This window comes from Dryobates pubescens, chromosome 9 (assembly GCF_014839835.1).
Source record: "Dryobates pubescens isolate bDryPub1 chromosome 9, bDryPub1.pri, whole genome shotgun sequence".
In the NCBI taxonomy this organism is placed as follows: domain Eukaryota; kingdom Metazoa; phylum Chordata; class Aves; order Piciformes; family Picidae; genus Dryobates; species Dryobates pubescens.
Genome location: NC_071620.1, coordinates 32,101,335 through 32,113,361, shown reverse-complemented (window position 1 = coordinate 32,113,361; position 12,027 = coordinate 32,101,335). Strand labels below are relative to the sequence as shown.

Genomic DNA, 12,027 nt, shown 5'->3' with positions numbered 1-12,027 from the left:
TGGAATGAAGCTGGAGGTGAGGAGGAAGTTCTTCACCATGAGAGTGGTGAAGCCCTGGAATGGGTTGTCCAGGGAGGTGGTTGAGGCCCTGTCCCTGGAGGTGTTTGAGACCAGGCTGGATGAGGCTCTGGCCAGCCTGATCTAGTGTGGGGTGTCCCTGCCCATGGCAGTGGGGTTGGAACTAGATGATCCTTGTGGTCCCTTCCAACCCTGACTGATACTATGATGCTAATTTGAGACTGCAATTGATCTCTTCATGGGGAGTCAGCATTATTGTTACTCCTAGGTGCAGAAATAACTAGGTTATCTGTTGGTCTGTTTGGATGATGTTGGGGTTTCATTAAAGTAAACTAAAACCTCCCCAGTTATGTACAGAACTATCTTGTATGATAGTAAGTGCTTAGGACCCTACATTATTTCTCATTGTCTGTCTCTATAAGTGCAAGTCATTGCATCTCATCTGGATCTGGTTGTCTGTTGCAATTTTCCCATCAACTTTCACAATGTCTTGTGGAATCTAGATAATGTTTTTTATCACTCTAAATGAATTCAAAGTACAGTTTTTACTTTTGGGGAATCCAGCTGTATGTTTTTATACTGGTATGGAACTAGATTAAGTACTTCAAAATGAAAGGGTTTTACTACTTCAGGTCTGACTTCTTATAACTAATTACAGTAACTGAGCAGGTAGTTAGATGTTAGAACCATCATGCCTCAGGCAGTGAATTAAAATTATAGAGTCAAGATCGGTGTGAGCTTTTTTTAAAGAAAGGATTTGCCTCCTTTGGGGGCACAATACCCAACACTAATACTCACATGCATTTGAGTGTTTAAAGCTTACTTCTGTCCTCTGTAGTCTCTGAATTGTTCGTGTATGGATCCTCTTTGTTCCCATTTTTTGAAAGAATGTACATGTTAGCTGGTTCCCATGAATCACTGGCTGGTAAGTGAAATGATGCAGCCTCTTGGCACTGCACCGGTGTAGCTCGGTATTTTGTGTGGAGTGCAGAAGGTTTGAGATGCCAGGGTGGGAAATCTTGAACTACAAACCTGTGCAGACAAGAAAATTTACACTTCAGAAACTTCACTGATGTAATTCCATAGATGCTGTCCTTTCTTGTAGATGTCCTGTATCCAAGGAAAACAAAGCTTGAGATGCTGTGGCTTAGTCTGGCAAAATTTAGTAAGCAAACTTTGTGATGCAAGCCCAATCTTGCATCATTACAATGCACCTACACTGAAATAGCACCGATGTGGTGTTTCAAGTGCTCCTCCTTCTCCTTTTTCACTTTGTATGTATCAAATCTCATTAATTACAACTTCCAATGAGTTTTATGACTATATTCCACAAGTTCTGTAAGTAAGGAGTAACTCTCTCCTTCTGATTCCAACGTCAATATATATGCCCATTATACTATTACTTTAGTTTCTAACCTGTGCATCTGATACTTCATGGCTTTTGCTGGAATTCCCTCCAAGGAAGTTCATCCTATCCTATTTGCCAGCTTCCTTAATGTCCTTCCTCCCTACTCCCAGGACTTGTCTGCCAAGTTGTCTTCTAAACAAACAAGGGACAGTGAAAGTTTGTCTTTTTTTAGTAGCTGTGCTAATTTGTACACACAGACTGGAAGCCACTCGGTGGAACTAATCCGATCACAATCGTATTTTGAAGTTCATGACTTTTAAAAGAGTACTTTTTAAAAGTAGTCCTTAAATACAAAAGACAAAATAATCTGTAGGACATATTTTGAGACTTCTTTGAGGTGGTTTTGGTGTGAGCCCAACCTTAGAATGACATGGAAGATTGATTTCCCTGCTCCAGTTCAATTTTAGTCTCATTAGTCCGGAGGCTGAAAGTCTTCTGGAGGGCTGAAACACTGCAAGCAGCTCTGCAGCTACCTGAAGAAGTGATGCCCTATCACACACTGTGAATTTAGACTATCAGTTTCTTATTTGGCTTATTTTGATCTTGCTGGGCAATGTTAAGAGTGGACTGACATCGTTGTGTATAGATGCAATGCAAAGAAATTACACCAGGAAGCCTCTTATGTGGCCCATCTGTTTTTAGATCTCACCTCTCCACCCTGCTGCCTGCTTACCATCAGTTTGAAAGTTTGGTGTCAGGCCTGTTTTATGATAATCTTGTTTTGTTCAAAGTATGTCTGTGGTGAGAAATTACTGATGTGAACTGGAACTGAAACCCCTCAAGCTTTGCAGTCTTGCTGAAGTGGTGTATTTGGTAAGGGTGGTAGTTGAATGACCAGTAGCTTTGACATCAGTTCATAGGACGAGGCTGGCCTGCTGGGGGCAGGAGTAGCCTTGCCCCTTTGTCCCTGTCCATGCATCTCAGGGAATGAGAGATGAATTGTCCACTCTAGAAACCTGCACACAGGACTGTAACACACATGTGCATGCACACACCTCGGATGCCTGTTGATCTCTGTGTTTCTGCTTGTGAATCTTGGCTGTTTGTCTCAGTATATTTTCTGGAAGTTTTATCTCCAGAGCTTCCACCTTAACCAGTGAGGTGCAGCTCAGCCTCCAGCAGTTGTCATGGAGGAGGAGCTGCTGCATGGAGCTGTTTTCAGGATTGCTAGGAGACACGTGCTCCTCACCTTGGGCAGTTAAACAGTTGAGATGCAAGCTCGGTGCAGTTTCCTGAAAACAACTTTCCATATTTCAAAGTTGTGAAGTGGTAACTTGAGCCTTCAAGGTTAGCACAATGCAAAGCCATCGCTTCCAGTAAGAAGTAATTGTTTCATATTTGGTGGAAATGATTGCAATAGAAACATCTCAGATGATTCATTTCCTATGCAGTGTAGCTGTAATTCTGCTGGTTCAAGGCTTGAAACATGGCTTGTGCTTTGGTTTATTTCTTGCACAATTGCCTGTAATGTCCTTTCTCTTCCCTCACAAAGAAACTACAAAGTACTGTATTGGTGTAGGAGAAGAAAATAAGCTGCATGTTTTAGCAGTGGCTACTTACTGAGCACAAACCTGGCAGAGTGCAGGCTGATCCCATGGTATCTGGGTAGACTGATGAGCAGAAAATGGAATAACATCATATGGGTTGTTTGCTTACCTCATTGTCTGAGTTATGTTAGCAGTGGTGAAGGTGAGCTCTACTGACCTTCTGGCAGCACAGGTCCCCCCATGATACTAGGATAAAAATCAAAGGGAATTAATACCTTGACATGATAATCCACCTTCAGTAAAACTGCTATGCTTTGCTGCATTCTTGGTTTGGTTCAGGTAACTTACATTTCATTTAAAAGCAGTTGAAAATGTTCTGTTCAGACAGACCGAGATGAGAGAAGTGTGAACTGCCACGCTGGGGTGAGGTGCAGGGCATTGCTGATGAGCAGTGCTGCTAACAACGAGAGCAAGCTAACCACGCTCTATCTGTTGAACGTGCCTGAAAGCTAATGTATTCCTTTCAATGGCTTTGTGTCGTGTTCTGCAGTAATAACTGGGGAACACTCATGACACTTGCACTGCTGCTTTCTGCATATTCATCCTGAGAAGGGTAAGCCACTACTGGGTTCTTCTGGCTTGGGTCCTGCTTTCAAAGAAGAATTTGCCCTGAAACGTGACCACTCACATGTGAACTTTTTTGAGTGAAATATAAGCATTAGACTTTGATATTTAACTGCTTACAGTTTGTGGCTTTCTAGACACTCCTGAAACTTCTGAAGGAATTGTGAAAATGGAAAGTTGATGGAAATGGGATAGTTTAATTAGGCTTTGGAAGAAACTTCACCAGAGTGCTATTATCAGCCTTCAGCTCTCAGGGTCTCAAATGCCTAATGAAGAGGGGCTGCAGATGATCAGAAGACAGTTTAATCTCATAATCATGAACTGCCTTTTATTGAATTGCTGACCTGATGAATGAATAACTTCAGTAGAGAAGCTAGAGAAGAATTTCCTTCACTTAAAACTAATACACTGATACCAAATAAGCTGAAAAATAAGATGATAGTTTAGGAAACACAAATTGGTGTAGTGGAAAGAATTATTTTGTTTTGTCATCCTTTTAACACAGTTGCTGTTTTCTGAGAGGAAAAGGGGGGGCTTTTGTGTGAGAGCAGGTTGACCAGGATAATTTCTGTAAGCTGTGTTTTCATTTGCTTTAAAATGCATCTTTAAATGTTATGTTAAATAGCAGCTGCTTGTCACTCAACTGATAATTCTGACTACTAAGCAGCAGTATTTCAGACTCCTGTTCTGCCTTGTGTTGGTTTTACAATGTCTTCACTTTTCAAGGCACTATTTTTGTGTGTCTCTTCATATGCTTCTGCCTCAGCCAAATGAATAGGTTATGTGCAAAACTTAATTTTGAGGTCAAGGTTTCAAAGTGCCATTCCCAGTCTTGTTCCCCTGTGTAGGGTTGTATGGACATGCATAATTTTGACAGAAGTAATATTTTGGGGAAGAATTTTGAGGTCTTTTAGAACTCCCTTTCAAGGACATACTTAATTCATTGCCTTTTACAGGCAAGAAGTTTAATCCCCAGCTTTCTTCATCTCCCTTTTCTTTTCTCAAACTTTATTTTAATGGTTTTATACTGTCAGAATTAACTGTGGAACAAAGAATAGTGTGGTACAAATTATTGGTGTCTGTGTGTAGAGTACTGGGATGTTAATATTATTTCATGGGAAACTGAAATCCCTCTCCCTTCCAGGAGTTTGAACTGCACTTCTATCTTTTCATTGCTCAACAGAAATAGGTATGAAGCGATGAGTTGTCATTAGGAGTTTGAAGGCCGGAAGCCTGACAGTCCTCTTGCATCTTTTAGCTGACCTCATGTGTTTCTTTGCTTTGAGCTGACTTGCAGAGCTCAGCCCCTTCCTCGATGAGAGGTCCTCTGTTTTCCTCTCTGCACCTCTCCCCACTTTTTATTTTTCCCTCGTGTAGGCTGTAGTGTTTGCCATGCCCTCGGGTGGGTGCAGCCCTCTGACAGGCACTCAGGGCTCTCCGCATACCAGTCTGTTCACTTGAGCATGTTCAAAATGCACAGCCTGTATCACCTTGTTCAGTGGAGACATTTTCTTAGTATGAATATCTTTGTGTATTCACCTCAAGGTGTCTTTTTTCCCCTCTTTACTACTTCTCTTGTATGCCTTCCTCATCAAGCTCTAGCTTCATTTATCATTTTATGTAAACTGTTTGGTTTCTTTGCAAGTCTTGGCCTCTGGACTTGCAGCTGGAACAGCTTTCTAGAGCTTATGCCTTAGAACCTCAGCTTTTTAATGGTATATTTGACTGCTTAGTTCTGAAAAAATGGAAGAGAGCCTGTGGAAAAAGCACAGGAATTGGTAGTGTCTGTACTATGGTTTCCTCACTGTGGTCAAAATTTATCTGTGCTGCCTGGATAGGCTTGCATCACCTCCCCAGTGATATCAGCATTGTGGTGAAATGCAGAAAAGCTGCTATTTTATCTGTCCCCAGCAATTCCAATATCTTCTAGACACTATGCCAGGCTTAATCATCTGCCCTTGCTTAACTTACTCCTTGCTCTGAGACGCTGTCAGCTATCACTTAATACACACAGTTTATTCTTTGCTATGCTTGGTCATTTCCAGTCTTCCTATTCTTCCTGCCCAGTCAACCCTAAACTGGAGTTTTTCAGCTCCTCATTCCACTCCCCCCAGCTTTTGGTTTTTTTTCCCCCCAAAGAAGTTACTTTATCTTCTGTCCCCATCTATGCAAGCTTGTCCCAGGTTTTCTCTCTCATTCTGAGTTCAGCTTATGTCCCTTTGTATTCAAATCAGGCAGCTGCTGCTGCTCTAATATATCCTGAATGTTTACTAGGAGAGCAGGGGACTTAGATGGGACATCCAAGGACATGGCATGTGCATAGCCTGGGCCAGCCCAGGAACTGTAGTGCTTGCAGTTTGAAATGGAATTTGGCTCTTAATGTTTATAAGGCACTGACTGTGGTTTTTGAAGTGTTATTAAATTTGAGATTTTGAGGGAATACAATCTGGCTAACTCAGATCATCCTTTTGACAAATTTGACGTGTCTGCTAAAGCCTAATGGGTGCAGGACTGTTTCAGACAGGGTGTTCAGAAAGTAGCACAGGTAACACAATTTTTCATGTGTCTATCTCCTGCAAACAGTGCAACTGTCTTGTGTCCAGTAATAAAGCTGAGACAGTTACCTAGCAGGAAAAATTTCAGTGTGCATAGTTTGGCAAAGTTATGCTCCATGGTTTAATCGTTGGAAAGAATGAGAGGATGTTTTACTGCTGCTTCCCTCAAACTTAGAAATATAAACCTTGTAGAAAATGAGGCTGTGGTTTGATGTGGTGCAGGCTACAAAAACTGATGTGGGCTGTCCCCCACCATGGCACTTCCCTCTCTGCTACCTTGACTGTGCTGGCTGTTACCTAACACTTATCATTTTGCTATCTGCTTACAAGGGAACACTCTGACTTTTTCTTTTTGTGTGTGTGTCTCTTTTCTTTCTCCCAAGAACCGAAGCTATTCACTGTGTGACACCAAAGTGAAGCCACTCTGATGCCAAGCTGATGCCCCAAAGGAGCTGGGGTGTCCTGCTCTGCTCTTGTTCAGCAGCTCTCAGCGCAGATGTATCAATCTCCTATCACCCAGCTGAAAACTCACTTCTGTTTAGGTGGAGGACTAGGTTTCTACTGGATGTGACCCCTTGTGGCAGCTCCCTGCAGGGTCCTGTGATGACCCATCAGTCAAGAGCTTCCCACACCAGGGGTAGCAGGGGGAGTGCAGGGATAGGGGATACAGTAGAAATGGTGCTGGTGGTAGCAACCTGCTAAGACTCAGTTGTGAAGTCAAACCAGCCCATTTAGGGCTCTGATTTCCTATTTGTACCTTTTCCACCCCTTTGTTTAATTAATGAAAAACATATTTGCTCTTTCTCTAGTCTTCTGTAGGCATGCCTGCCTCCAGCTTCTTAAAAGTTAATCCATGAGACTGACTGTTGTACAGCAAGTAGCATCAGGTCCTGCCTCCTTGGAAGATGCTTAGCTTATCCTAGGAGTTCTTGAACTATTTTCCTATAGAGAAAAGTGTTCTTGTGAAGACATTCTTGTGGGTTTGCCTCTGATATTAATCGTGGTAGCTATCTGTTTCTGGTTTTTAGAGGAAGAGATTGAACCTAAAAGGGGAGTTGAGGTGACACCTGTTTTTATTGGTCTACTGAATAGTGGATCCATAATTCTATCTTTATCAGGAATTGCTCCATAGTATTATAAGGGAAAACTGGTCCAAAACAGTTGATGCCATTTTTGTTCTCCACCAAGGGCTTATGTAGGTGTCTGGTTCAGTTCAACAGGATATTGTCCTGTTGCTTTTATGTCTCTTGCTGGGCGTATCGTTCTGTGACTTCACTTGTCTCATTGCCCCATATATTTTGTGATCTGAGGCATCCAACTCCCATTTGTTGCACTCAGATTTCATGTTGCTGAGATGATCTTAGCCCTTAAGCTTCCTATCTTTCCCTATTATTGGATGCTTTGTGTTGGCATCCTTTGGCGTGCTGTTTCTGAGCAGGTCCCACATCTTCTGTGTCAGAAGATTCTGCATGCTATGATCATATGGTGCAAATAGAGAAATGTGGGAACCCAGAGCGAGCTCCCACGGAAGGATGTAGTTGTGCAGGTCTCAGGCTGCAAGGAATGCCACAGCCTCTCACTGTTTGCAAGGGGCAGCTATGAGCGTGCAGTGTGAGCAGGTAGATGATATTTAGTGTCAGGCATTCAAGATGGGATTGGACATGGCACTTGGTGCCATGGTTTAGTAGTCATGAAGTCTTGGGTGACAGGTTGGACTTGATTGAGGTCTTTTCCAACCTCATTGATCCTATGATCTGCTCAGCTGAGTGGCACAGCTGCAAGATGAGGTTGAAAGGCTGCAGGATGAAGTAGAAAGACTTAAGAGCATTAGGGAGGTTGAAATGGAGATAAACTAGTAGAGCCAGGTTCTGCTCTCCCTGCAACAGAAATGAAAGTGGTGAGTGGAGGCAAGCTCACAGCTAAGGCAGAAGGCAAATGCCCTCCTTGCTGGCCTTGTCGCCCCAGGTGCCACTGAGAAATCAATGTGAGGCCTTGCTGGAAGGTGGCCAGTCTAATGGGCATGTGGATGATAGGCAACCTATACCAGAGTCTTACCATAGCCAAATTGGCCTTCCAGCCACGTGACAACCTCTTCCACAAGGAAGAAGAGGAGAGTTGTACTTGTTGGAGACTTGCTCCTAAAGGGAACAGGGGGCCCAGTGTGCCAGGTTGACTCTCATTGTAGGGAAGTCTGTAGTCGTCTTGGAGGTGGAATCGGGGGTATCACTAGGAAACTCACCAACCTGCTGTCGTTGTCAGACTGTTGCCTACTACTGATCTTCCAGATGGAGGGGGAGGAAGCTGGGGGGTGTTAGAAGGTGTGGTTAGTAGGTGGAGGGAGGTACATCTCCATCTCTACTCTGCCCTGGTGAGGCTGTGTCTGGAATATTGTGTCCAGTTCTGAGCCCCTCAGTTCAAGGAGGACAGGGGACTGCTTGAAAGAGCCTAGCCAGAGCAACAAAGGTGATTAAGGGAATGGAACATCTCCCTTCTGAGGAAAGACTGATGGAGATGAGCCTCTTTAACTTGGAGGAGACTGAGGGGTGACTTCATTAATGTTTAAGTAAAAAATGTCAGGAGGATGGAGCCAGGCACTTTTCAGTGATGTCCAATGATAGATCAAGGGGCAGTGGGTTGCAAGGTGGAGCATAGGAGGTTCCATGTAAACATGAGGAAAAACTTTCACTGTGAGGATGACAGAACACTGGAAGAGGCTGCGCAGAGAGATTGTAGTCTCCATCTTGGGAGACATTCAAAACCTGCCTCAGTGTCTTCCTGTGTGACCTAGGTTTTCAGAAGAAGACTTGATGGGGTGTTTGGTGCCATGGGTTAGTTGTTTAGGTGGTGTTGGATTGGTTGATGGGTTGGATGCGATGATCTTGAAGGTCTCTTCCAACCTGGTTTATTCTATGTATTCTAGTCTAGGTGATCCTGCTCTGGCAGTGGGGCTGGAGTAGATGATCTTTCAAGTTCCCTGTATGAACAGTGCAAATAATGTAGTGCTGCAGCAGAATAAATTATGCAAATTAAGATGGGGGTGGGGGAGGGGGCTTTTTAATAGAGTCATTGCTGAACACAGATCTTGAGATTTCTGAAAGGAAGTCAAATATCAAAAAGCACTGAATAATTTGGGAGTTGAGAAAGAGTCACCCAGGATTTCTAGTGCAAAGAAAAGGACACTAGAAAAATCTTTGGTCTATTTGTCAGGGAAGAAGAAATTAAGCAAATCTAGCACTTCAGTCCTGCATCTTATCTGTTATGAATTTTGTAAAACAGGAAGAGGGAAAGAGCTCTTGTTGAGTGACGTGCAACATCTGGCCAGAAATTAAACATTTCCCAGGGTTTGCTAAAACTGTCTCTCAGTAACATCCCCAAGCTCTTTTAAACTCTTTGTTTTGCCTTTTTAAACTTTTCTAAAATATTTTTGCTCTCTTTCTCCAGTTTTTGGTATTCTTCGTGCCTTACAAGATAACTTTCTTGTAGCACTCTGTGGCATTTGGTGTTTTTCCAGAAGCTGGTCAACTGCTTAGCCTGGAGAAGAGGAGACTCAGGGGTGACCTTATTGCTGTCTACAACTACCTAAAGGGGGGTTGTAGTCAGGCAGAGGTTAGTCTCTTCTCCCAAGCAACCAGTACCAGAACAAGAGGACACAGTCTCAGGATGCACCAGGGGAGGTTTAGGCTGGAGGTTAGGAGGAAGTTTTACACAGAGAGTGTGATTGCCCATTGGAATGGGCTGCCTGAGGAGGTGGTGGAGTCACCATCACTGGAGGTGTTCAGGAGGAGACTTGACAGGGTGCTTGGTTTAGTTGGTTGGGTGGTGTTGGATGATAGGCTGGACACAATGATCTTGAAGGTCTCTTCCAACCTGGTTTATTCTGTTCTGTTCTATTCTAACAGTCCTGCACTGGCTGTAGGTATGGTAGGTTGGTGAGGCTGACAGGACCGTGTTAGTAATGCTCCCCAGCTCACGTGGATGGGCTTGTGCTACTGTGCATAGCCAAGGGATAGATGCTACTTTATGTTCTCTCACTACCAAATGTGATTATTTGAAGTTCACAGGAGAAAGTTGTGTTTAACCACAAAAGTAGGGGTAAAATGCTGTTGTTGGTGTCTTGCAAACAAGTCGAGACGAAAAGATTTGATGTGTAGTCTAAACCTAAGTATCTCTACTGATGGAGAGCAGTGCTGCAAATCCCTGAATTTTAAGTCTTTAGCATTTCCCCTCTTTCTCACACCTGGTTTTGAGATTCTTTTATCTTTAATTGTATCCCTTTGGCCTAGTCTTCCCACGCCCTGAATTGTTCCCTTTACACCCCTCCTTCCTTTTTTCTGTTAGTTCTCAGGGTGGAAAAACACTTTAAAAAAAAGAAGTGTGAAATGTATTTCTCCCTGTGGAATAGCTGGAATCTTAATTTAATCCAATTATTTTGGCTAAACATATTAGCTGGATACTTTTGTTAACAGTTGACCTTTATGAAAATCTGTGTCCTTGGATTAGAGAGCTGATGTCTTGAGAGGAGCAGAGGTGTTTCACGCCCTTAGAAGCTGCCAGGAGCCCAGTGCCCTGCATTGGTTAGAAGGATGCAGCTAGTTCAGTTGTGCTCTGCCACTGATGAATTACCACTTTGCTTCTTTACACTGCATGTGGAGGAGAGGGGCTTGAACATTCTGCACATGCTGTTACACCATGGGCTTCTACATGTTTCATGTGCTTTAACTCGTCTTTTAATAAGTTTGAGGTTTGCAGAGTCCAGTACAAAGATGTTATTTAGCTATCCATAAATAAATGTACATAAATTAATTTATTTAGAGCTGTCTGTTGATCACAGGACCCAAAGTAAAATGTGTAAATTAAATCCACACTACAGAAGTACATGCCTACCACTTTATAGCAGAATGTATTATTTTACCGTGGTTCACGGAGGAGTAGAATTGGATCCAACTCTTTGGGGCAAGTCTAAAGAACAAGCAAATTAAGCACTGTGAATTATTCTGCCTAATTGAATAAACATTATTTAGCTAAACTTCATTAGACATGAAACTTCTTTTCCTTCTTTCCTGTGTCTTCCCAGGTAATGTTTTTCCTGTTGTTAGGATAGCAAGAATGCCCAGATTTAATTTCAGTAACCTGAGTAACGTGGCAAGGGTCTAGAATTATTTCCAAAGGTAGTATACCACGTTTCTGTCTAGGAACAAGATTCATATTGGTGATGGTTTTAATTGAAGTTTGTCTGTGTCTTGCAGTTTCATTATTTTTTATTACTCAAGGTGTACACAGCTCTCCTTTGAAGTGAATGCAGCGTTTAGCTGATTTTCAGGCGTCATCTCCCTAATACTACTTTTGTTCCACCTTGCTTTTATGTAGGCAGCCTTAATGCAAGCGTGCTATTTCATGTGAAGTAAATGTAGCAATTGTGCTTTCAGTGAGGACAGAAATGGTTGAGAAGAAGGTAACAGTTGTCCAAAGCTGCTTTTGATGTCATGTCTTGTATTTCACTGATGAAAAGTTTATAAGTAGTGGAAGTTAGTGGTCCTCTTCAAGTTGTCCTTTCAAATGGTGAAGGAAAAACATAACTTAGAATCATAGAATTGTGGAATGGTAGGGGTTGGAAGGATCTCTGGAGACTTGAGTCCAATCCCCTCCCAAAGCAGGATCACTTAGGGCAGGCCAGACAGGAACATGTCCAGGTGGGTTTTGAATCTCTAGAAAAGGAGACTCCGTGAACTGTCTGAGCAGCCTGTTCCAGTGCTTTGTCACCCTTACAGTAAAGTTGTTTTTCCTTGTATCAAGGTGGAACTTCCTGTGTTCCGGTTTGTGTAGGTTAACTTGTACTAATACTACCTGTGCACAAACTTACATGGATATGAGGAGCTTTTCAAAAGAAATGTAGCTTTCTGAGTGCATGTGTGTGTGATTGTGAGGTTCTCTTTGC

General features: G+C 42.8%; 1 protein-coding gene across 1 annotated transcript in view; it reads left to right on the top strand.

Annotated features, from left to right (window-relative positions):
• The window catches only part of E2F3 (E2F transcription factor 3), a 45,160-nt gene that overhangs the window by 21,532 nt on the left and 11,601 nt on the right, over positions 1 to 12,027 (top strand). The window lies entirely within an intron of this gene.